The sequence below is a fragment of the Euprymna scolopes genome, chromosome 36 (assembly GCF_053919585.1).
Source record: "Euprymna scolopes isolate OS-2025 chromosome 36, ASM5391958v1, whole genome shotgun sequence".
Classification (NCBI taxonomy): domain Eukaryota; kingdom Metazoa; phylum Mollusca; class Cephalopoda; order Sepiida; family Sepiolidae; genus Euprymna; species Euprymna scolopes.
Window position 1 is genome coordinate 46,854,636 of NC_136517.1, and position 27,500 is coordinate 46,882,135.

A 27,500-nucleotide genomic window follows, 5' to 3' on the forward strand; every position below is an offset into this window, starting at 1 on the left:
TCATACAATAAAGCTCAATGATAAATATATTTGCTTGCAATAAAATGTTTTGTTTACACTAACATAGTTTGGCTACATATTCAGAACATGTTTCAGTCGTAGCTTTTATATCCATCAGATCTCTTTTTGTTGGGCTTATCGTTGATTGAAACGTAAAGGTCCCGTGACTAAATTTCAAATGTCTTGTTAACATACGGTTAAACTTTCACATATTTCAATTTGCTAAATCGAGATTAAGTCAGTTTATCTGATATTTCTACTGCGTTCCTAGCTTTTAAATGTATCAGAAGATTTAAATCAGTTGGTTCGACAAAAAGGGTGGAAAACGGTCGGCGACTTGGCGATGTGTCCTTAATATAACATGCGACTTGTATCGATACTTTGGTAACCTCGGCAATAACAGAAACGCCGACAAACTGGACAGTGTGAACGGAGAACTGTAATCGATCAAAATACGTTAGCCTTATTGAGAGATTCGATTTCCAAATAATCGTCGTGGATACAAGCTGAGAGTGATTCCGCTAAATAGACCCTCTTCAATTTCCCAGATCTATCAATCGCACAGATGCAGTGAAAAACTGATTCGTGAGTCGCTCTGTCATCATCATTTTAAGGGAACACTTCGAACCTGTTCTCGGTTTGCCAAACCAGCAGATTATCACATGAAACTTTCTGAGTTTTGATATATTCTGGCTAGATTTTCTAAATCAGTCAGCAGAAACATATTATTTAGACCAGCACGACAGTAAAGTAAATACTGACCTTCACGCTTGAATAGTCAAGGGGGAAGAAATGATGTCAATCATATACAAATCATACTCACCTTTTGACAAACAAAGTGGCCTTAGTATTAATGGAAAGTAATAGCCATGTTAGAAATAAGGAGAAAACATGTATGCGCATGCGCAAACCTACTCATTTCTGTTTGGACAGGAGTTAAAACTTTAGTTTCCGGCTTGCAGCGAAAGAATACATATCCGTGTGAAAGATATTTGGAATATAAAATCCACGACCCCTGGGAACGTCTGGGTTTCTGCCATTACGTTTTCGCCTGACCACTTGTGTCAAAAATAAATACACATCCAGTTATACATCTTGGGTATAAACTATATCTCATTATTGCAGCAAGGAATACAACCTTGTTAGATCTTCTACGGAATATCTACCAAGGATATTTCTGCCTGTTATGACTTCTACAACTCTGGATTAAGAATTCACCATAAACGATGAAAATCACATATTCCTGGACTTACTCCATATACGCACTTTGTAAAAATATATATGGAATAAAAGGGATTTTCATATCGGAAACTGCTTCAGCCATTTTTGGGACTGACATTATATATCCTCCCACTTTATATGTATGTATGAAATTTTTGAAAGTGATTTTTAGATCGTAAACTGCTTCAGTCATTTCTAGGACTGACTCCATATATCCCCTTCCTACAAATATACAGAAAGCAAAGGGATTTTTTTTTTTAGATCGTAAACTATTTCGGCCATTTCCGGGACTAATTCCATATACCCCTTTCCTACAAATGTATATGAAATAAAGTGATTTTTTAGACCGTAAACTGCTTCAGCAATGTCTGCGACTGATTTTATATACCCACTTCACTCCTAAAAAAATATATATATATATGAAATATATTGATTTTAGATCGTAAACTGCTTTAGCCATTTCCGAATTTTTTTTTAAATACATACAATTCAATTTGAAATGACTGAACAACAGTTAAAGATTAGTACCTATTTTATTTTCTGATATTCTGTTTAGCTTTGTTAGAAATATAGACAATTAGTTATCATTACTTCCCGAAATGTGTTTCCCTATCATGTGCATTATATTTCTTCCTTATGAATAAATTGTATATTTTTACACAATCATTGCGTTGGTTTTGCTATTTCGTTTTCGAACTTATCGTTTATTTTCTGAATTTTAATGAATCATAAGGATAGCATATAATAACTAAATGATAAATAACATAATGATAAATAATGTAAATACTAAATAAATAATATAATACTAAATAATATAATATAACAACTTGCGCCCCTTTTGAGAGAAACGCAACTGCTTATATGATAACAACATGCACAGAAACAATGAAGTCAAATAGTCTAGCAGAGGATGAACAGTCCTACCTGTTTTTGAAGGTTACATCCATTTGTTTGCAAGTTCGCAGTAATCACGGGATTGGACATGAGGCCCGAAAGATCTGTAAAAATATCTTACCTGAAAGAAGACAAGAGAAGACGAAACAGGTGGTTAATAAAATTGACAAAGAGATATTTATGGAATAAATGTCAAACAAACAGATATGCAATATTACCAAGAAAAGAGCGGGTACATGTTTTTAGTTATTTTTTTTTACTTTCTTTCCGTCTCAAGATTGCCCTTAAAAAATGATGGTTTTTTTAGTTTTCGGGTATGCTGAAAACGAATATCGCATTTAAATTTGATGCAAACGAGTAGTTTTAAGGATATTACGCAATGTAATTATTCATGTTATCACTGGTTCCGAGTACAAAAATTGCCACCAGTGATAAAGGAATTAAAAGGCTTAATATTCAGAAAACTACATGTTTGCGCAAAATTTAAATGCGATCTTTCTTTTCAGCATATCTGAAAACCAACAAACGTCGTCATTTCAAAAGGGATTGTTAAAGTGAAAATAAAGTAAAACATTATTAATTTTTTATGTAGTGATGCATAATCGTTTATTAAGGACCGGTAATCACTCGAGGGTAAAGGTTAAAAAGATCGTCAGCTTAATGATGATCGTCGTCACGAAAAGATCGGAAACGATAGTTGAACTGGATAGAATATTACTTAAAATAACTTAAGTATTTGCTTACATTAGACTTGAAGCAAGCCATGCCGTAGTTAGTTGGGAAGCAGACTCGTTGTATCTTGTTCCACAGTGGGATGTTCTAAAGAAACAAACGTTGCTTATGGAAATTTGGTTTGATTTTTAGTATACACACTACGTTCTTTGTTGTAGTTGTAGCCAGGCGAGTTCCTGCTGTGTTTTTCAAAGAAAACGGGCACTGGAGCTCAGCCGACCACCTGCATAACAATACAGCAGAGAGAGTGTAACACTATATCTTTTGTCTATGTAATATGCGCATATATCCATGTATGCAACGAGTAAATAATAAGATGCTGACAGTCGGATACATATATTTTTACAAGGTAATCACCACTTATCCAGGCCCGAAGGCCACTCAAGGCTAAGAATGTGAGGTGGTAGTGTAGTAATCGTTAATGGTGAGAAATGAGGTAGAATTTGGTTATTTAACAGGACGGCGCAACAAGAACTTGTTTACATTAGACTTGAAAGCAACCATATTGTATAATAACACAGGCGGGCAATTCTAGAAAAGAAACTTTGTTCATGGAATTTGCGTTTAGATTTAGGTACAGGTAGAGAGTGGGGAAATTGTTGATAGTGGTTGTAGCTAGTTGAGTGAGTTTGTGAAAGTTTGGCAAGGGGGCGTATATTAGAGCTCAGACGAATATGAAAATAACGATAGGGCAAAGATAGACCCGCAACGTTTCTTCTATGAGAAAGAGATTGTAGGAAAAGAAAAAAAAAAGGTATCACCTATGAGGTTTCGAAGCCGGTTTTGAACTTTATCAAGGCAACTCCTACCCAGATGTAGCAACAGTACTTCATTTTAGAATTACCTGGCTCTTATACAGGAAGAGGATTGCATTGGCAGTGAGATATCTACTTGAGTAGTAGAATGATCAAACCATTTTCCCGGCTATCTCGCCAACAGATTTGATGTATGTGTTCCATTTAAGATGAAGAATGAAGGTCAGTCCTAGAAGCTTGCCAAGACACAGTGTTCCTCCAAGACTAGAACCATTCATTTCAAGTGGAGCCAGTGATTTTAGATAGATTTAAATTAACCAGCCACCTTTTTCCCCTTTGTATCACGCGCTGAAGATCAGAAGAGAGAGAGAGAGAACCAGAAAGATCTTGGTCATTGCTTGCCTTTGAAGTGTTGCCATCGATGCATATCTTTTTAATTAGATGATTTAAATACATTAATTAATAATTAAATCATAGTTTTAAAAAGTGCACAAATATACAAGAGCCAAATACGCTCCTATATGGATTTCCACTGCCACATCTGGAGAGATGTCTAGCAGGGAACTCTTCGTTGCTTTGACGGAATTACGAATCGACTTGGGAATCTAACGATCCCATACAGCCTCTTTCTCAGAGAAGAGACGTTGCCAGTCTCTTTCTGCTCAATTATTATTTCAATGGGAAGTGGTCGACTGAGCTCAAATTTATAGTTCTTCTTTGTAAGACATTCTTAGCAAGAACTCATCGCTTTTCCACAATAAAGAAAGACTTTCCTTTCTATCTCAGTATGTTCAACGTCAAGCGAAATGTCTGCGAACAAAGCTTCCCGTCTGCGAAACACATTGCCATAAAACTGCCTCTCTACAGATTACAACTTCGTCTACTTTAAAGCCAATGTCAACAAATTCATATCCAAAGTATCTCAACAAATATTTGGTCTTTATTCTGACAATCATTTCAGCTCATAAACCTTGTCCTTGAGTGCCATTTAACCTTTTGTAAAAGAAAAAAGAAAAAGAAAATCAAGCGGGTTTACTGACATAAACGTGCGATGTCGTAGCAGATGTTTGTATTAATAACGACCCCAAGTTTTCGTTTCATAAATTCATTATGTATGTACGTAGTCGAGATGAAATCTAACACACATAAACGCATGCGTGGCTGTATCATACTTGTATAAATATTTGTAATCATAAATACGTAATCTGTTTTATTTTCCAGGTATGTTTGCTTGATTTTTTGGGGTTTTTTTTCAGAAGCGATTTCATTTATGAACACCGTAACGTACATGATGTAGAAGGGATACAGATGAAGATAATTTACGCTATACGACGCGTGTTACTGACAAAAACGGGTAATAAATTCACTCTCGCGCAACGACGAGTAGGTACAGCTGTTTAGCTTATCTTCAAAAGAGGTGTATGTTGAGCATTAAAAAAAAGCGGTCAATTTTTTAAAATTTGACCCTATTATGATCCCTTAACATTTATTGTTTTGGGCTCAAATCCAGTTATTAAGTTAGATCCATGTCCAAGGAACCTATATTTAAAATTTCAAGTGTTTATATCCAAAATTGCCGGAGGAGTTTGGTAGAGTTCTCAAAGGTCAAATCGTTGAACTTTGACCCCTTAACAGCCAAATTTCTGGCCGAAAACTGATCACATCGATTTTCCCAAATCTCAGTACCCTGTATATCAAATTTCGAGTCTGTAGACTTAAAATTGACAAGAGCTATTGCGTAGGGAAATGTACACAGACACACACACATATACACAGACACACACACACATACACGTTCGCTTTTATAGATATACTAGCATGGCTGCCCGGCGTTGCCCGAGTGTTTGGAGGTGTATGCTGAGCAAAAAAACAAAAAAACAAAAAATAAGGTCAATTTTTTAAACTTTGACCCCTATTATGACCTCTTAACATTTATTTTTCTGGGCTCAAATCAAGTTATTAAGTTTTATTCATGACCAAGAAACCTATATCTAATATTTAAATTGTTAATATCCAAAATTGTCGGAGGCGTTTGGTAGAGTTCTCAAAGGTCAAATCGTTGAACTCTGACATTTTAACAGCCAAACTTCTGACCGAAAACTGATCCCAAAGATTTCCCCAAATCTCAGTACCCTGTATATCAAATTTCGAGTCTGTAGACTAAAAATTGACAGAGCTATTGCGTAGGGAAATGTACACAGACACACACACACAGACTGACAGACATACAGACACACAGACATGTTCACTTATATAGATAGAAATATTTTATTGAGTTGGAATTCAAATTATTTTTTTCAATCAAAGTCACTTCTTTCGGGAATATTCTTTATCGGATACGTTGATTTATATGTTTAATAATAATAATAATAATAATAATAATAATAATAATAATAATAATAAATAGAAGAAGAAGAAGACGACGACGAAGAAAAATTTTCGACAGGGGCCCAAAACATTGATTCCTTCACCCTTAACTCGGCCATTTGTACAAGGAGGGGTCGATTTTTTTTTTTTTGCCAACATTTTAGCAAGTCATCGTCACTGTTTGATTGACTTCGGTTAATTTGAACACTTTTGAGTTCCGGTCGTGTCATGGAGACATCGGCTAAGACGTCAGATTGTTTTTCACTTCCTTTTCCGCATTCGCAACACGAGTTCGCGCCTGCTTGCATACTACCACGTTTTTTTTTTCTCAACATACACCTCCAAACACCCGGGTAACGCCGGGCAGCGAGGCTAGTGTATATATATATATATATATATATATATATATATATATATATATATATATATATGTATATACTAGCAAAGATATCCCACGCTTCTGTACAGCAAAGTCTTGACCTTAACCTTTGACTTTGACTTTGAAAAATAGTGTGCACCATCTCTAGGTTGGATACCATCATCATTTCAGATTTGGTCATAAATTCTCTCTCTCTCTCTCTCTCTCTCTCTCTCTCTCTCGGTATATATATATATATATATATATATATATATATATATATATATATATATATATATATATACTAGCGGTTCAGACCGGCTTTGATCGGGCCCTATGTACTGTTCATAACTTTATATGCATATGTTATTAAAACGTTTGACTCATGTCAATGGAAACCCACATCTAAAATTTCAAGTATTGAAAACTAAAATTGGTGGAGTAGTTTATTAGAGTCTGCGAAGGCTAACTCTTTCAACTTTGACCTATGGGTAGCCAAATTTTCGTCCAAAAACTGATTAAAAAGCTTGCTGCATGTATAAATGCTCTTTATATAAAATTTTAAGTGTTTAGACCCAAAATTTGCCGAATAGTTTGCTAGAGACCGCAAAGGTCAAATCCTTTTTAAATAACCCCTTGGCAGCCATATTTTCGGCCAAAAATCAATTAAAAAGCTTACACTTTATGTAAAATTTAAAATGTTTAGACCCAAAATTAGCTGAGTAATTTGGTAGAAACCACAGAGTTCAAATTTGTAAAAACTTTGATCCCAAGTTTGACTCCTTATCATTGATTGCTTGGGCTAAAATCGAATTAAAAAGTTTGATTCATATCCAAGTAACCTGCGTTAAAAATTTCAAGTGTTTAGACTCAAAATTGGCAGAAGAGATTTGTAGAGTTTTCAAAGGTCAAATCGTTGAACTTTGACCCCTTGACAGTCAAATTTCTGACTTAAAACCGATTAAAGAGATTTTTCCAAATCTCAGTAACCCTTATGCCAAATCTCGAGTCTGTAGACTGAAAATTGACAGAGTAGTTTGTTAGGGAAATATACACACACAGACACACACAGAATTTCGCCTTTATAGATATATGCATATATATATATATATATATATATATATATATATATATTATAAAACTCATATTGTCTTGCTTGGGCGCTGAAACTGTCCATCCGCTTCCAGTTAACGGCTTCCGGTTTACGACTTTCAATTTCTATAAAAACAAAGCCATAAAAGCTTTTCTTTTCGAATCGACAATTTACGGGATCTTTCTTATTTTATTCGTTTTAAAATAAATTATATATTTTATTTTTGTACACTCCTAAAACCGGAAACAATTTTTTTAAAAATTGGTCTGCATTAACAATAAATAAAATTATTCTGTTTCCATTTTTTCATTTAAAATAATAAAATACACATGAATTTGCTGGTTAATGTTGAAACTAAAATACTAAGTAAATTATATATTCATGTATTACATAGAATAGAATAGAATAAATAAAAAATAAAATCATATTTTCTTGCATCTCCACGAGGGCAAGGATCGTATTGTGCGATTACAGGTGTGTTAATTTTTTTAATATATTCTGTAATTGACGGCTTAAAGACGTTACAATTACTTGTAAACAAATATATATATATATATATATATATATATATATATATATATATATATATATATATATATATTTGTTTACAAGTAATTGTAACGTCTTTAAGCCGTCAATTACAGTCAATTAAGGTGAAAGTTCAGGGGATTGAACAAAACTATTCAAATAATCTCTCGATAGTTCTCCAAACCAAAAATACAGTATTACTTAAATCGTTACTTTTTTTATGTAAAACCAAATTATACAACGGTGTCCGTTTCATTTCAAAATCTGTACTAGGAGTCAAATTTATGTTTTATTAAAATATGCAAAATGAACCTTTTTTTTTTTTAGAGAGTACACTATAAAATACAATGAGTGAACCGGAAGTTGGTGACAGCTGGGAGTAGAAACGCGTTAATTACTTAACAACAAATTACGATAAAATAATCGTTTAAAAAATATGTTTTTAATTATCGATTTACGTGAATTAAAAAAAAAAAAAATTTTTTTACTAGATATTTGTGCGTGATTAAAGACTAGTTTTTCTTTCCTCCAATTTATTAAAAGTTGTCTCCTTACATTTTTATTGACGATTTTTCCATTATTAGAGCTTGGCATACGCCAGTATTTTATATCAGTTGCCGGTCGCGCACAAGCCAAACTTACGGAAATCCGGATCGGTAAATGCATAAGTTTCTATCATTGTCTAAATAGTGTGTGTGTGTGTTTTTTTTAAACAATAAATACTTGCAGCTATTAGGTCACATTTTTAAAGTATATCAAATCAATTTTTTTAACACATTTAAAATGTTAATTTCTTCGTAAGCTGTTAAACAACATTAAAAAAGAATTCAAATTAAAAACTTGTCTATGGGAATTTTTTTTTTTAAGATTTGTTTTGAAAAGGTCTAATTTTCCCCCGATATTTTAAGGCTGGTAACACACACACACACACACACACACACACACACACACACACACACACACACACACACACACACACAAAACTATGTCGGAACTGTATAATGCATACTCCCTCCTTGTATTTTCTTCTTTTTGTCTTTTTACAATTTTTTGCAACGGATCACACACTCATATATAAAGGTTTTTTTTCATTTAATCATATTTTTCATTTACTCATATATAAAGGTTTTTTTTTTTCATTTAATCTAAAGGCGATGATGTTAAAACCTTCATTATCCAATGTATTCCGTATTGTTTTCACGGGTCACCATGTATGTTTTCGCACACGCGTGCATTCAATCTTTGCGCATTTATACATTAATTCTGTATCGTCACATGCACTTTTATTCATGAATTCTGTGTACTCACTATTCCATAGCAAGCTATAACATACTGACCCAACAGGTCACGAATAGTCTAGTATATATATATATATATATATATATATATATATATATATATATATATATTATATATATATATATACATTACATATACATATCGCCGTGCACTTTAACGTGATTTATAAGACTTGCCCTGGATAACAGGACCCGGTTACACACCTTACAAATCCATAGATCACCATGATTGGGTGACAAGGTTTGATGCTACTTCATGCTCTCTTGAGATTCGCTCGGTCTATCTTGGTTGCCTCAACGTGTTTTGCGCCCCTGTATATCAGTGCCTTCTACTGCTTGCGATTAGATGCTAGGGACTCCCAACTGTCATCAGGGACATTAAAGCTCACCAAACTCTCCTTAATGCTATCCCGAAAACGTTTTTTTTGGGTTTGTACCGGGGTCTTTTGCCAAGGAGGAGCTCACCATAAAACAGCTGTTTTGGGAGTCGATAGTCATCAAGCAGGACAAGATGACCTGCTTAACGCAACTAGTTCTTTATAACAGTGGTAGCAATGCTGGTTGGTTTTGCCTTATTCAATACACATGTATCAGGGATGAAAATGTCCCATACATCGTAAGACGTTCTTATTTTATACTAGCAGGCCGCCTGGCATTGCTCGGACATTAAATACGCTTAAATATGATATTTTGATTAATGCAGATTTCCTATTTATTATTACATTATATTGGATCCAATATATAGTAATGATTTAAAAGTAAAAAAAAAATAATAATAATAACTCGTGCACCACCACCGAGAATCGAAACCAAAATGTTTAGCTTACAATTTACTTTTTTCTGTGATGTTAATGCCTGAGCTATGAAGACATGTTTTATGCAGGCTAAAATTTAACATAAACCAATAGCTATTACGTTATGCATGCATATTCGTAATGCCGCCATTCGACTTTCACCTGGCAAATTTCATTTTTTTAATTTTCATACTTTTGCACCAATTTCCCCGACTAAAACCTAAATATAAAGTTCCGCATGGGTTCGAATGCCCTATATGTAAAGTTTCATGTCTGTAGACAAAAAATTGACAGAGGAGTTTGGTAGGCAAATTTTCTAAAATATATATATATGCATACATAAATATATATAGAAAGAGGTTTGTGTTTACTATTACCTTTTTACACAAATATTATGCAAGTATAAATCACGTAGAATATCTGCATGAATATAATTACACGTAATAGTTTACTAAAGATGATCATCCCATAAGAAAACCGAAAAAAAGTAATAGGGAATTAGTTAAAATAAGTGTCTAAAAGAATATTAGCTAGATCTTTTGCAAATGAATGCAATTGCACGACCCATTTATAACAATGGGGTGTTTTCTTTTTAAATAAATAGAAAGAAGGGTTTTAATATGAATATCAATACATAAAAACAAATTTTTATTAGTATAGATTTTGTCTTTATTTTTGCAGAAATATTATACACATGCTCGATTATTAATACCGATAATCATAGAGCTTATTACACACAATCACAACTACTCTTCCGATCTTTTTGGCTCTTTTTTTTAATCATTCCCATATTCCTTTTATTTTCTTTTAAAGTTCATGAGTTCCTATTCTTCTGATGAGTCAGGGCAGAATAGATTAAAAAAATAGACATAATAATTACATGAACGATTCTGTGATACAGAACAGGTGCTGTCAAAAATTACATACTAAAATAAAAAACGGTAAAGTGAACAACATCTTGAAATTTGGAATATAGACATTTGTCATTTATATATATATATATATATATATATATATATATATATATATATATATATATATATATATATATATATATATATATGTGTGTGTGTGTGTGTGTTTGTGTGTGTGTGTGTATTCCTATCAGTTTGTTTGTTTGTTTGCTTGTTTGTTCATTCGCAATGATTTCATAAATGCCATATCATTTTGTATATATAAAAATATGCTATGACATGACGTAATAGAAGCTGACCTCATAGAAATGGCATCATGTATGGGGGTAGCAAAAATAAAAGTCGGACAACTTACTAGCATATATTTATATATATATTTGTGTGTGTGTGTGTGTGTGTGTGTGTGTGTGTGTGTGTAGGTAAATAATACAGTCCCCAAAGTACATGTGAGAAACTTTAGTATATAATTTGAACTTTCGGCTAACTTTGAGTTTTCTTCCATATGAATGGTAAAAGATATGCCCATAGTCCTATCATGAACATCACCTGTGTTATTGTTGTGGTGGCACACATTCATTTGCATATGTGGATAGTAATTGCACATAAATAGGAAGACTCAGTTAGTCTGGGTGTGTGTTCACCAGAAGCCACCGAAGGCCGCCGAGAGCAGATATGTTCTCCAGCAAAGACTCTCTTATTTGACACCATTATGTAAATATCCTGTAAATATACCTTTTCCGAATACACTTCTTATTTGATCTACTTTGTTTGTTGAGTCGTCATTTGTATTGCTTGCTACGTCACTTGTTTCAACCTGCAAACTTAACAGTTATAATCACAATTTCGTTGTTATAATCACAAAGTTATGATCGATGTAACCACAGAACTTCTTCAGGCGCCTTTTTTCGAACCTGAGCATATCATAATCGAACCTTAGAATCTTTATGTCGAACCGAACTCTCGATTTAACTCCCAGAGTTAAATTGTTTGGATATGTTGGACTATTAAATTGCCGAGTTCTAAAAAGATGCACCTGAAGAAAATCGGAAGTTAAATCGGCCGAAACGATGTGAAAATAACAACCATGATAAGAAGAGCAATCCGAAAGAATCAAAATAACGTCATGAAAACCTTCGTGAAATTTGAGATATCTCATTTTTTAAATGAAATTTTAACAATCGGTATTAGATATCAATTAATAAATATTCCCCAAATTTCAGTTTCTTTGGAATAATTGAAGGGATTTTAGAGGGCATGATATGAACACAATCTTCCATTTTGGATTTGCAATAAATTTGATTCATACTGATTCAATATCAATTAAAACAAGATTCCGTGAATTCAACTTCTTTTTAAGTTTAAAAGTTTGAACATTGTTCAGAATCAAAATCATTCAATAGATTTTGATCAAAATTGATCTAAGTATTCTAGACATAAGGTTTAGTGTCATTATATTTTGATTTTAATCTTTGTAAGGAGACATAAAAGTGGTGCACAAGTAGTTAATTTTACATGCCATAGCACGTGTATTCTTCTAGTACACACGCATACACACATATGTATATGCATATGTATATGATTGAACACGATAGAGATTTGTTCGGCCATATTCTTCTCAAGCGCTTTCTATCTGTGCATCCGATTATCATCAGGGGCGATCGTTGTTGTTTTCGTTTTCTTTTTCTTCGAGGCTTGGTGTACTTATAATTTTTTTTTAAATTTTAACTGTTGGGCGCCATTTTATATAACTTGCTTACTGAAATTAAAAAGACCGCTCGGCAAATTGAATAGTTATCCATAAAGATTGGAAAAAAGAATAACCCTGTTGTGTTGAATCAGATGTGTTTGTATAATGACTTGCTGCCAAAATATACAAATATGTATGTGCGTGTATATATATATATATATATATATATATATATATATATATATATATATATATATATTAGTTATTCACAGACAGACTGTTTTGCTGTATCACAGTTTTTGAATGGGGCTAGACTCATCCAAGTAAAGGTCGAAATTTAAACCCATCTAGGCGCTGTTGATAAATGATATCTACAATGTTTGTTTTTTAATAAAACATTGACCGCTATTTGACAGTTCTCTATCTGTCTGTCTTTCTGTCTCTGTCTATCTATCTATATAGATATGTGTGTGTGTGTGTGTGTTTGTGCGTGCATATATATTAGGCACTTACCCTAAGGCGGGTTTAACCAGCTTCTTTCGAAAGAGGAAGTTTCATGGAAGTATGAATTTCACAAACGATCCCTAGATGCATATACATCCCCATTAGGGAAGATGACGACATTAGATTTTTTTCAGGTGTCGACGTCCCCTACATACAGCGCCTGGTATTCTCAAATTAGTCACCCATTTGGTATTGACCAGGCTCAACGTTGCTTAACTTTGATGATCTAACGGGAACCAGTGCGTCAAGATGATTATACTGTATAGCAGATAACTCTACAATAATCCAAATTTACGAGATCAGATTATAATGCCAACGATTTCACGTTAATTGCTTAACATCGTTTTAAAATGATTTTCTTTGCATACAAAAAACTACTTGATCAATTTATGTTTGGGATATATCATTTTCGTTCTCTGACAGGTGCGTACATCGTAGAGATTCTTTCTCTCTCCATATATTTTTTAAAAAAACATTTATTTAAGTTTTTTGTAAAAATATTTAATAGCTTCATATCTTTTTTTTTAATTTAATGAAACGTTCAGACGATATATTAATTAATTCAATTAGACTTCACAAAAAGGAAAGGTACGCAAGAACTGTTTTAAATATTATTATATACTCTGCGTATTTTGTCCTTAAAAGAAGATTATACTCGAATGTATTTATGGGATTTAATTTTAAACTTTCCTTAAGACGTCCGGCCTTTCTAAATTCCCAAACCGATTTTTTCTTAAATTATCTTTCTAAAAATATGAATATTTCTTTTATTACAGTAAATAATTAAAGATAAAAAAGACAAAAAAGAAAAAGAAAAGAAAAATGAATAAATAAAATAAAAAAAGAAGAGAATAAAAAAATAAAAATAAATTAACAAGACTCCTAGGAAACGCCTAGTGGATACATCTGGTAAAGAATACACGGGACATAAGTTAGCAAAGAAAAACAAAACAAATAAGGACAGAAAAAAAAAGATAGAAAGAGAAAAAGAAAGAAAAAAGAATGAAATACAGGAAGAAACACGTTAGTGTGGGCGGAAGAAATTATTCCTTATGTAACACGTTCGAACTAAAATCAAGGATGAAAAAGGAAGAAAAGAGGAAAAAATTAGCGAAGAAAAGAATAGAAAAACTCAGAAGGAGAAGAAGAAAAAAAAATAGAAAGAATGTGGGGTGGTAGAGGGCGTGGAGAACTAGCTGTTTTCTTTGTGAAACTTTCGACCTCAATATAATAAACACAATTAAAGGTTGATTAGATTTAAAGAAATATTCAGGTTACTTCCGGTTTTAATTAATTGACATCACAGTTGAGAGTTTAGAGAGGAAGGTGGGTGAGGGTTAGGCATGATTTTTGGGGGGTGGGGTGGAGAGGGAGCGGAAAACGCAAAATGTAAGATGATGGTGTTTTTGTTCTTTTTTTCCTATCAAATCTTTCTTAAACTTCATATATTTCGGCTTCTCGTAAAATCGGTTCTCTCTATCGCTCTGAACACTTTCTCACACCTGACACTATTCTCTATCGCTACAAATCTATCATTAAATCATGTATTGGATATTGTTGTCGTATTTGGGCGGGTGAATCTCTGTTCCATTTGAAAGTTCTTGATAAAGTGCAGAAACGTATTTGCAATTTGATTTGCCCCACCCTTTCTTCTTCATTGCGACTTCTCTCCCTCAGACGTAATGTTGCTAGCCTCGGTCTTCTTCTTCCTTTGTTTCAGCTTGTTAGACTTTTTGGTCTAGTGGTCTTTATCAATATGCTGTTTTAATACCTCGTTGTAATACAGCTTCTTATCTCAGTAGCTTATTTCTAAGGAATGCAAGGTTGTGGAACTCTCTTCCTGCTCACTGTTTTCCTCCTAACTTATTCTTTGGTCTTTACAATACTAAGGTCGAAAGCTATCTTCATTCTTTGCGATAATCATCTTTCGTTTTTGTTAGCTCCTACATCAAGTGGCTTCATGCCTTGTCTTAAGCGATTTCCATAAACAATGATGAATAATAGAAAAGCAAGTTGAAGAACAAGAAGATGAATGCCAAGAAAAAGAAAAATAAGGCAAAAGAAGAAAGGGAAGTAAAGGAAAAGAAGGCGAAGAAAAAGAGATAAAAAAACAGGAATAATACAGCGCAAAGAAGAATAAGGCGAAGAAATTGAGAAAGCCAAAAGGCGAAGAGTAACAAGACGAATCAGAAGAAGAATAAGGCGAACAAGAATAGTAATGAGATTGAGATTTAAATGCAAAAGTATAATGCAAATTAGAAGATAAGGAGACCCCCCCCAAAAAAAAACCCCAAAGGATATAAAAAATAATAGGAATAAGAATAAAAGAAATAAGGCGAAAAAAGAAGACGAATAATGCGGAAGCACAGAATGAAGGAGAATAATGCAAAAACAAAAGGAATAAGGCGAAAACTAAGAATCAAATAAAGAAGAAGAATAGTAATGAGTTGAAGTAAAAAGGAAAAATGTGAAAAAAGAAGTAGGAAAAAAGTATAGTAGTAGTAGTAGTAATAGTAGTAGTAGTAGTAGTAGTAGAAAAAGAAGGAGAAATCAAAGAAGAATAAGAAGAAAACGAAGAAGTAAGTGAAAGAGGAGGAACAGACAAAGACACAAAAGATTGAAAGTGGGAAGAAAAACGAAAATAGAAGAAGCGAAGTAGAAAAAAAAAGAAAATAATAAAAATTGAAAAGAAAGGGGACAAAACGAAAGTAATAAAAAAACTATTAAAGGTGGAATAAAAAAGGACCAAGTTGAAAGGAAGAAATATTAGGGGAGAAAATCAATAGTAAAAAAAGAAAGAAAGAAAGAAATAGAAAAGAAAGAATACAAAAGAAAAGAAAAAAGAAAAAACGTAGAAAAATGAAAAGCAAATATAAAAAGACAAACCCTAGAAAAGGAATTGAAAAAATAAATTGAAAAAAGAAAGTAAAAATAAGAAAGAAGGGAGAAGAAAAAGGTTTGAAAAAGAAGAGAAAAGTTAAAAAGAAAATTAAAAAAGGAAAGAAAAAGAAATGTACGAAAGATATTAAAACGAAAAGATTGAAGAAATAAAGAAAAAGAAAATATGAATATGAAGAAGAAAAAGAAGAAAAAAGGAAAAAAATGAATTAAAATAGAGGAAAAGAAGATAGTAAAAAAAGAAAGCGTAGAAGAAAATGAAAAAAAGCAAATAAATACAAAACAAGGAAAAAAAAAGAAAACAGAAAGAAAAAAACCAAGCAATTAAGAATGAAAAAAAAGAAGGAAAAAGGAAGGAATCAAGAAAATGGAAAATGAAGAAAAAGAGAAGAAAAAAGTAAGGAAATAAAGAATGAACAAAAAGAAAGAAAAGGAAAAGAAAGGAAGAAAGAAAGAAAAAAGGAAAGTGAAGGAAAAATCAAAGAAGCAACAAATGAAAAAGAAAGATCAGAAAATGAAAAAAAGAAGAAAAATAAGAAAAAATTGGACAATGAAAAAATTAGATGAATTGTTGGTTTGAGTCTATCAATGCGGATTACCGATACTTTTTCTCTCCCCTTCTACTATTATCATCGACCCGCCCATCTATCCCCTCCCCCAACTCCGAAGTCCATATAATCATGGTTACCCAACGCCACTCTCTCACTCTCATTATACATCCCTGGAACCACCCAACTACCTAAGCATCGACCTGGCCAGTAATTTTAATCTCTATTGATTCTGCTGTGTACGTGGTTGAGGTGGGGATTGGTAGCACGGGTCGTGGTGATGGTGATGGTGGTGGTGGTGGTTGTGGTGGTGGTGGCTAGCCTAGCCACTCATACCCCCCTTCCCCATCCTCACTCGATTTATGCGCACCATCACGTGTCATCGTCGATTGATTCGATGTTGATTGGTGTTATCGATTACGACGGACGGAGACGAGTGGTAAGTTTATGGCCCGAGGAGAGGGGTGAGGTCGCTAGGCAAAGCTGGGCGAATGAGCAGACGGACTAAGAAGCTGGTAGATGAATTTGAATTTAAGATAAAACGACGGGGGATACAATTAAAAATAAAGCTCTATGCAAATATCAATTACAATTGAATTTCGAAGACGGTTTTGTAGCCTGTCAAGGCAGGACATGTTACGCTTAGGAACTCCTCCCTAGATGCGGCAACAGTACTCCATGTTAAGATGAATTTGACTTTTGCACAGATAGAAAATTGCGTCAGGAGTGAGATACTTTCTGGAGCGCTAGAATGATCCCCGTATTTTTCCAGTGATTTTGTCAACTTATCTGATGCAAGTCTTCTATTTTATATTAGGAGTGAAGCTCTGCCGTTGAGATGTATAAACTAATATATAATGCTAAGATTATATGTGACAGGTGATGTTAGAAAAGAGGAAAGAAAGGAGTAAAAGCATTGACTCTGCTGAGTCGTTGGAGTCTATCTAAATCACATAAAGAACCTATGTGTACTATGTACTTCAAAACAGAGAATGACAGACGAAGTAAGGCACCATTGGTCCACGCATGGAGTATGGTTGCCACATATGGCCTCATGCATCAACCACCAATCTTTCTTTATTAAACAGGACCCCCTCAAAGACCAATAGGTCCTGCACCGTCAACCAATATCCAACTTCTGTTCAATCGACGCAATGTTGTATCCCTCTGCCTATTTTACAAGTACTTTCATGAAAGGTGACCTTTGAAGTTGTACCACTAGTATCCCCTCAATCTAAACACCGTGACAAGCAGCAAAATTCCACCCTTCTCTGTAGATTTTGGATTGACTACTCATCCCTGTTTGCTGCTTCTCTGACTATACTAACATGCAGAAAATTTAATTAGTTACTAATTTTTAGTATCCCCTTGCGTCTTAGTTGCATTGTACATTATTTGAGGATGAATATGTGTAAAAAAAGAGACATCTTTAAAATGAATGCTCTGAGAGTCGGCGCTAATTGAAATAAAAGCTAAGGTAAAGTGATGCAGCTGAATGTAAAAAATATCCTCCCAGTGAAAAATCTCATTTAGAAATACGGCGCTAAAACTAAGGGAACTCACGTGATCTACCGAGGAAAATGGCAGTAAAAGTCGAACATATCAAAGAAATTGTGAACGAGGACAAAATATGATCTCTAATGAATGAAGTATGGAAAACAGATACTATTGCAGACTTGAACGATGCCATTTGTGCAGGAGTCCAACCTTGTCACTACGAAACTAAAATAGGAACAAAAACTTGAAAAATGAATGGATCATTTAAATTCGGATGGGAAACGAAACTGGACACTCAAATCAATAAACTAAAAAAATAATAAAGCTTTAAATAAGGATTAAAGAGGGAAGGTGAAATGGTTAAGTGGTTAACGACACGGACTGACGACCTGGGTGTGCCAAGTTCGAAATTCAGTTCGTTCCATAAAATCATTTTCATTTATGATGTTGGCAACTTTCACGTGGTCATTCCCATAAGCAATCGATGTCTTTCTAGAAATAATTCTGATTATAAAAAAAATCGTGAAGAAACAAGACGAACAATAGAATCATATAATTCATACGAAATGAATGGGTGAAGGATTAAGACACCAGAAACCAACGTGATAGGAAAATACAGCCGACAAAGAAGAAAGCTAAGCAGGAAACATGAAGAACTAAAACAAAAGACACCGGCAAAAGAAGGAAGACTGAGAATATACACATACAAATCTGAACACTAAAAACAAAACGGGATTTATTGAAAGCAATAAAAAAGAGAAACTATGCTAGCGAATGCACTGAATATTCAGGCAAACTGTACAAACATAAACTGAAGATAGCATTAGCGAATAAAAAAACAAAACAAAAAAGACAAATTCTCTGTGACATGGAAATACAAACAGACGAATTTACGCAAACAACGAAAACCGAGCGTGATCATAGTCAACAAGAAGAAAAAAAACTTATAAATAGTAGATTTCAGTGTTTCAGCAGATCACAGAAATAATGGAGACGTTAATCAGTGAGTGGGAAATTACAATAAATCTGATTAACTAGTTAAACTGGACACCACGTGTATATGCGAAAAGACCCGGTAACATGAATTCTATTCATTTTAGCCTGACGATTCCCTACGAAAGTAAAATGCGAAATACAATATATATATATATATATATATATATATATATATATATATATATATATATATATATATATATATATATATATAGTTATTTGCACAGTAAAACCACGTCGCAGCTTACAAGAGCCATGATAGGCAACAAACCGGAAGTCCAAGACTCGAGTTTCACCTTCATTTGGGCTCATCAGTTAGACACATCCAAATTCCGGGATTTGAAACCCGAGCCGCCTGCATGCGATTTTCGAATCCCGCGTTTGGATGTGTCTAACTGATGAGCCCAAATGAAAGCGAAACTCGTGTCTTGGACTTCTGGTTTGTTGGATGTCATGACCTTTCTGAGCTGTGACGTGGGTTCACTCTGGAAACAATTTTATGATCTATCACATTATATATATATATATATATATCTGTGGAAATATGTTTTTTATTGTATTTCACCTTTTATTCATACCAATCCTTAATTTATGAAAACCAATGTAATTAAAGAGAATATAACAAATAGGTGTAAAAAGGCTATATTCCAGATTCCATGATGTTGACCATCTTACAATTTATTCCTTTAAGTACGTTGGCACACACACACACACACACACACACACACACACACACACACACACACACACACACACACACAATTTCATTTAAAAATTTGCTTTCTCCGCCGTATCAAGTTTTTTCAGGTAGAAACACACCTAAATAAACAATAAATAAAATATTTGCATATTAACGTGGTTTCAAAGCAGTTTTTTTAATTTATTTATTAATGATTATTCTAAGAGCTATTTATTAATTCTTTTAACATTAGAGCGACCACGCTTCCTAAAACCTCAGAGTTCTTTTCAACGCATGCGAAAACAACAGCACACAGCCTTAATACAATAACACGAGGACACGGGCATATGAAGAAGAAGAAAAAAAATTGATTATGAATATTTTGCTATCCGACATTTTAAGTTAAAATGAATTAATGATTTTTTTAAAATAAAATATTTGCATCTTAACGCTGTCTTAAAAACAATTTGTTTATTCAAGGTTTTTAATTTTATTAATAGTTTTTCTAACAGCTGTTTGCCAATTCTCATAAAAATAAAGACCCTTTTTAAATAATAATAATAAAGATAATAATAATAATAATAATAATAGCAGTAGTAATAATAATGATAGTAGTAGTACTACTACTAATAGTAGTAGTGGTAATAATAATAATAATAGTAGTAGTAATAATAATAATAGTAATATTAGTAGTAATAATAACAATAGTAGTAGTAATAATACTAGTAGCAGCAGCAGTAGTAGTAGTAGTAGTAGTAATAATAATAATAATAATAATAATAATAATAATAATAATAATAATAAATTAAACACCCTCCTCAATCAGTATTTATTTACTTCCTTCAAAGTATAATGTTGCACAAGACAGGGAAACAGGAGGAGAAAACAAAACCAGCGTCCGATTAGAGAGCTAAGTTGGTTTCTAAAACTAGTCTGACCACCACATCAGCACCTCGTACAGTCAGCGATTAACTAAGTCCTTCCCAACACACATAATTTCATAAAGCATGCGCCCATAAACAATTTACGGACAAGCTTGTATTTTGGATGGAAGTCATGTTCTTTGCACAATTAGTTTTTCATATTAAATTACATCCTTCCGGTTTTTGGCAAGAGTTTCTTTAATCAAAAGGTAAATAAATGAATAAATAAATAAATAAATAAATAAATAATAATAATAATAATAATAATAATAATAATAATAATAATAATAATAATAATATAAACGTCTATATGTCGGTCGATCTGCCTGTCTGTCTGTCTGTCTGTCTGTCTGTCTCCATATTATTTTCCAGCTCTATCTTCTCCGAAACTAAAAGTCGCAGAGCACAGCGCTGGGGGCCTCAGATGACTGGATTTTTTATGGACTGTTCTTTTATGAGTCTTTAGCTGGTGAAAATAATATTTAAGACGTCAAAAATGGTCAAAAATTGAAAATAACGTCATACATTTTGTACATTCATTTCAGTTTAATTTTGATTTTTAATCAATTCATATGCATGTCATATTGGTACAGTGGTAACGTCACTAGCTTTGAATGCTATCGTTTCGGTTTCGATTCTAGATGATGGCACCCAAATACTTTTATTTAACTTTTGAAATCACGACTCTATAATAATATATACGAAATCTGGACAACTTAAATATCATATTTAAGCATATTTTCTGTCCGAGCAAAGCCGACCTCCCTTCCACTAATAATAATAATAATAAAATGATTTAACAAGTATATTGAGAAAATTTTGTCCATTGCAATGTTGGAGTACTTCAGAAAATTGCCTTGTTGGGAAGCGCCAGAATCTTGTGGAAAGTGCTGGAAGACTGAGAAAAGATGTTGATAGCCTATGGTCATTTGTTATGACCCGCCTATCAGCATAAAGTAGGTTATAACAACAGCCCGACACAGAATGTGACAACATAAAAATATTACGAATAATAATGATTCAGATTTCGTTTAATAACGACCCAATAAAAAGATAGGATTACTTCTCAGGGGACTCTCTCTCTCTCTTTCTCTCTCTCTCTCTCTTTCTCTCTCTCTCTCTCTCTCTCTCTCTCTGTCATACTTTCTGCTGTACCCTTTTGAGCCAATTCGCTACTCTGCTGGAAGGTAAACAACTAACTCAGAAACTTTTCACAAATCTGACATTCTGCAGCAACATCCTCCCTGTGATGATGATGATGATGATGATGATGATGATGATAACTTGAAACCGCAAAATTGTAATTACCTCCTCCTCACAAAATGTAGTGTAGCATCTACTGATACCGCATCTAATAGTTGAAAAGTGTCGATAGACTGAGAAGAAAAAAAGCACTGACTAGATCGACATGGGATGTGCAAAGATGAATATGGCCTTAAGGAGGCCCAAATTTTGTTGATAACCAATACTTATTGTCTGAGAGAAATCAATGGCAAGCGGTTGCTGTGATAACGCAAATTCATTTGTAAAGATTTTCGAAAAAAATGTCGAGTACTGGAAATCTAGGGAGACTTGTTGTCACTCAGACTCCAGAGAACACCACTGGTTGTTATGTGAGAAATCTCGGAATATAACCTCTCTAGGACCTCTAGCGAGTACAAAAATAAATAAATAAATAAATAAATAATAATAATAATAATAATAATAATAATAATAATATAAAAAAAAAGAAGAAGAAATTGATTTAATTCTTTTCTATTCTTTATTATCGTTTGATTAACAAAATGCAACCTTTATGCGTTTTAGATACGAGGGACGGAACTTTAAACGAAATCCTCCATTTTTAATGGGTTGATTTAAAAAAAAAATCATTAATAAAACATTATTAGCAACTAAAAATGATTGAATATAGACTGGCTGATTTAATTGAGACCTGTAAGAAAACACAGCTTGATATAAGTTAGTATATATATATATATATATATATATATATATATATATATATATATATATATATATAGTACAGAAACATACATATGGCAAGCAAGCTATACAGAAAGGTTTGTGCTTCATTTTCGAAGAAATCATCGCACGAATTGCAGAGATTTACATTTGACAATTGTGCATGTAACTAACCACTGTTGAATCTGATTTGTATCCAATTAGAATCCTTGGTTTTATTACCCCTTCACCGTATATTTTAATTTCTAACAATGGGTATCACTCCTATTGTGTGAAAGGGATCTTGACACTTGGAAGTTGGCCAAACGAACAAAAGGTGACCTTGCTATAACACAAGGAAAACTAAAACTTTTTCTCTGCTACGTTTCTTCAGTTAATTATCGCTATTGAATTTTAGAATTATAATTTTATCTCTCTATAGACATGATGAGACAACGATGAGCCTGGCTAACACCAGATGGGTGATAATTTGGGAATATTAAGCGCTTTATTGGATGGAAGGATAGCATTGATGTCAATGGAAAAGTTAGGTATCTCCTTCCCTCCGTTAATATGTGGCTGACCCCTGAGCAAGGTGGAGTACCCAATTCAGCACCCCCTTCCCTTCGATCAGGGTAATGTGAGGTCATGAAAATCAGGTGACTGATGTAATACAGAAGCAACCAGGAATAATTCTGTCCATGGTTTCGTATCCCATTGTGCTGGGCAGAAGACAATGCCCCAATATGGACATTGCTCGGACAGAAAGAAACTGCAACCTACTGTCTGTACAACTTCAAAGACAGCAGTGGCAATACATGAAAAACTTTCGAGAAAACAGCGTGAATGATGAACAACAATGAATTCATGAATGCCACCATGGAAAGAGAGATAGATATATTGAAAGTAATAGCGGTCAATGCCTGAACAAGGCAGGACATCAATTGAATGAATGAATAAACATTTAGCTTTTTAATTTATCTAATATATAAAAGGCTATATATCTGTCTGTCTGTCTGTCTTTCTGCATGTGTTCGATTCTATCTCTTCCGAAACTAAAAGTCGAAGAGCGACGCTAGGAGTTTCAAATGATTTAATTTTTTATGGACCGTTCTTTTATGGGTCTTTAGCCGGTTTAAATAGTTTTTAAGGAGTCAAAAATGGGTCAAAATTGAAAAAAAACCCATCATATACATTTTGTACATTCATCTTAGTTCATTTTTAATTTTAAAATCTTAATCTGTTCATATGTTTGGGCAAAGCCGGGCGCCCTTCCCCGCTAGTATTAATTTAAATATCTAACAGCATCATGTTTATTTCTTAGTTATAATGTTTAGTGACATATGTATCTAAAAATTATTTTCCGCATTTCATTTTTTTTTCCATTTTGCCACTGGTTTAGGATGTCACTCACTCCGACCTTTTTCACGCAGTCAGGAATTGCGAAATTTTCTGTCAACCCTAGTGATACACTCCATTTGACGAACAAAGAAAAACGATTTATTTGGATTCTGCGAGCTACTGTGCTCACCTTTAGTGTATTTTTCTTTTTATCATAACGTTTCGATTGATGTAAACTTCGCAAGACCTGTGGCGTAATAGATAAAGTACTTGGTAAAATTCAATTGTAAAGTTACACTCTTCTGAAGGTTGAAAGTTCAATCCTAAGGGCGGGCAACAATCAATATACAAGTGTGAATTACTTAAGATTTCTACCCAGTCATGGCCGATGAAAGAGTACTACTTCCTTCCCACCCGTGGCTAAAATAAAGTGTTCCCTTCGAAATTCCGTGCAAGTTCCAAAGTTACACAGAAAGATTTCCGAGTTCGACAAGATACACTTACAGAAGGTCAGGGGGTTAAATTGAACGAAACATTGTGAAAATCCAAATAATGCGAATAATTAACCGTCATCTAAAAATTCAGAAAAAAAAAAGAACAATAAATAAAACCGACAAATACAATTCTTCAACCAGCCGTTTCATTTTCAGCCTATCTCAGATAAGATACATCGAATCAATGATAGCTACTTGCAGGAACGACAGGCATCTTGGATGTTCCGCAATTATTCACAATGTAAAAAAATATGCATAAATAGACTAATAATACTTACAATAAAACTATTATCCAGTAAGAAAAATAAAATAAAAAAATGGATTAATGAGAATTTATTTTTAAAGTGATATGCAAATTAGTTTTCCAAATTATACGCATTTCACCGAATGAGTATACTAGGAAGTTAAATAAAATACTAGGAAGTGAAATAGAAATGTGGGCTTTTAATATCAATGTCAGTACGACTAATAACTGAACTTTACATGTATGCACACGCACACACATATATTTATGTATTTATATATATATATATATATATATGTCAACTAAGCTCCGACCCCTGTCCCATTGCCGCAATGTTGTATTCCTGTGCATATTTTACAAGAATGTGTGTTGATAAACTCATTGCACTTCTGTTTGCTCGACGTACATCTCTCCGACAAACCCGACAAGCAGCAAAATCCCCCTTCACTACTTTAATAACCTTTTCCCTCGGAATGCTAGACTTTGGAATTGTCTCTCTATTACCTGCTTCCCTAATTGTACTAACATACAGAAATTTTAAATGTACAGGGTGAAACGATAAAATTGTCGCCCCAGAAATGCGACATAATTCCATTTCCGTTTGATGAAAATCGTTTTTTTTTTGTTGTTGCAGACCATCTACTAGTTGGCAAATATTGTAAAAATCCCAAGAGAGATAGGAGCCGTCTATCATGTGCAACGAGCGAGATCGGAGATGCGCCGCTGTACAAATAATACTCTCTACCGATCCAAGTTATGACAACAGGACCATTGCCAGCGCCCTCGAAATACAAATCTGGACAGTTCCACGCTTGAGGGCACAGCTCAACGAATATTCCGGCGCTTGTTGAAAAGGCATGCTCCCAGTTCCGGACTTGTATCAAGGCGGTGATTGAGGCTGAAGGAGACTACAATGAATGGATGTCAACTGTATTACATAATCAAGTTACTTGATTTAATTTTTTCAATAAAAGTTTTAAAATAAAACTGTAGTGTTGTTTTCTTTAGGGCGACAAGTATATCGTTCCACTCTTTAATGTAAACCGACATCTCACTCATCTCTCCTAAACATGGTCCCGAAAAATAGCCCTTTACGTCCAAGTGGCAGTTTGACTTGTGTTCGGTTAACGTGACAAAACACCCCCCCACACACATATATACATACACACATTACATTCCGGGCACCGTCGGGGTTCTTTGCTATATATATATATATATATATATATATATATATATATATATATATATATATATATATATATATATATATATTAAGTAATGTGATTTATAATTTAAAAATTTAAAAAAAATTTTTAAATTTAAAAATCAAAATTTAATTAAATTAAAAATCAGTTTCATAATTGAATAATAAAATAATTAAATAATAATAATTAACTGATTTTTAATTTAATTAAATTTTGATTTTTAAATTTTTAAATTTTTTTAAAATTTTTAAATTATAAATCACATTACTTAATATTAAATTAGCTCTAGGACATTTAACTATCGAGCTTATTATATATCTAAATTACAACGAGCATTTCCTGTATTTTAATTAAACTAGTAATTTCACTATTACATTAAAATACACTTAGCTCTTTAGACTATTATTCTAATCTCCTTTAAATTATATATATATATATATATATATATATATATATATATATATATATATATATATATACACATGATGAACTCTCCCGTCGATTTCGACGTATGAGGTTCCGCCACAACAACTAAGTTGCTCGGAAATCCACATAGATGATTTGTTTATAGTGGTGAAGGCTTTGTGTAGAACCAACCACACTTTTTGGTATTACTGTTAATCTTTGTCGGTGCAGATGATACGGCACAAATCACGTTACACAGCGGTTATCTCCAGGTCACCGAAATTAAGCAACGTTGCCTGCCCACTACCAGATGGGTGACCATTTGGGAAGGCTAGGCGCTGTATGTACCGCGCCGAGTCATAGAAATTTCCAGGTTGGAAACTGGGGGCGCTTCAATTCACTGAAAGAGATGCACTCTCCCAGAAGACTCTGATGAAAAAACCTGGGGTCTACTATATATATATATATATATATATATATATATATATATATATATATATATATATATATAAATAGAGAGAGAGAGAGAGAGAGAGAGAGAGAGAGAGAGGGGGGGAAAGAAAGAAAGAGATACACAACCGTCTTAATATTTCGAGATTAAAATCTCTTGTTCACGGTACTAGAATCGCATTACTGCCAAATAAGGTAGTAGTTTATAATTGTTTTGTTCTAAGACAACATTTATCAATGAAAAAGAGAAACCCAAAGATGGATACTTCCATTAGTAAATTAAAACACGTCGGATATTATTGTGGGCATACATCTACTAGTAACTATTCACCAATAGTAATAGATCAGATGTAAATTAGAAAAGCGGAAACGCTTCTAGCAAGAGGTCACGAACTTTTTCTGGAATTGACAGAGCGGAAATCGATGAAGTGTCCGGACATGACATCAGACATAACCAAGCAAAGAAGTGAGGATGATAAAAATGACAGTGAGTCTTGGTGGAGCTCAAATGAAACAATATATATATATTTTTTTAATATGATCTAATTGGTAAAAAAAATAAGCAATGAGCTTGAATAATAAGGAACTATCCCTCTTTTTTGACTTCTCAGCTAGGAGAAAATTGCTGATTGAATGAATCCATTATTCTTCTAAAGTCATGTTTGAATCAATTAAATAATTATATCAAGGAGCCTGTTAGATAGCTTTAGTAGCAGCTAACGAGATTGACCTCG

General features: G+C 33.3%; 1 protein-coding gene across 3 annotated transcripts in view; it reads right to left on the reverse strand.

Moving 5' to 3' along the window:
• LOC145260449 (sodium channel protein para-like) overlaps window positions 1-27,500 on the reverse strand; it is a 645,789-nt gene that overhangs the window by 400,557 nt on the left and 217,732 nt on the right. The window contains exon 2 of one of the 3 annotated variants that reach the window (XM_080118503.1): window positions 2,146-2,236. The exons of the other annotated variants lie outside the window; for them this stretch is intronic. The gene's annotated coding sequence lies outside the window, so the exon portion shown is untranslated. The remainder of the gene's footprint in view (window positions 1-2,145; window positions 2,237-27,500) is intronic. 3 annotated transcript variants of the gene reach the window in all.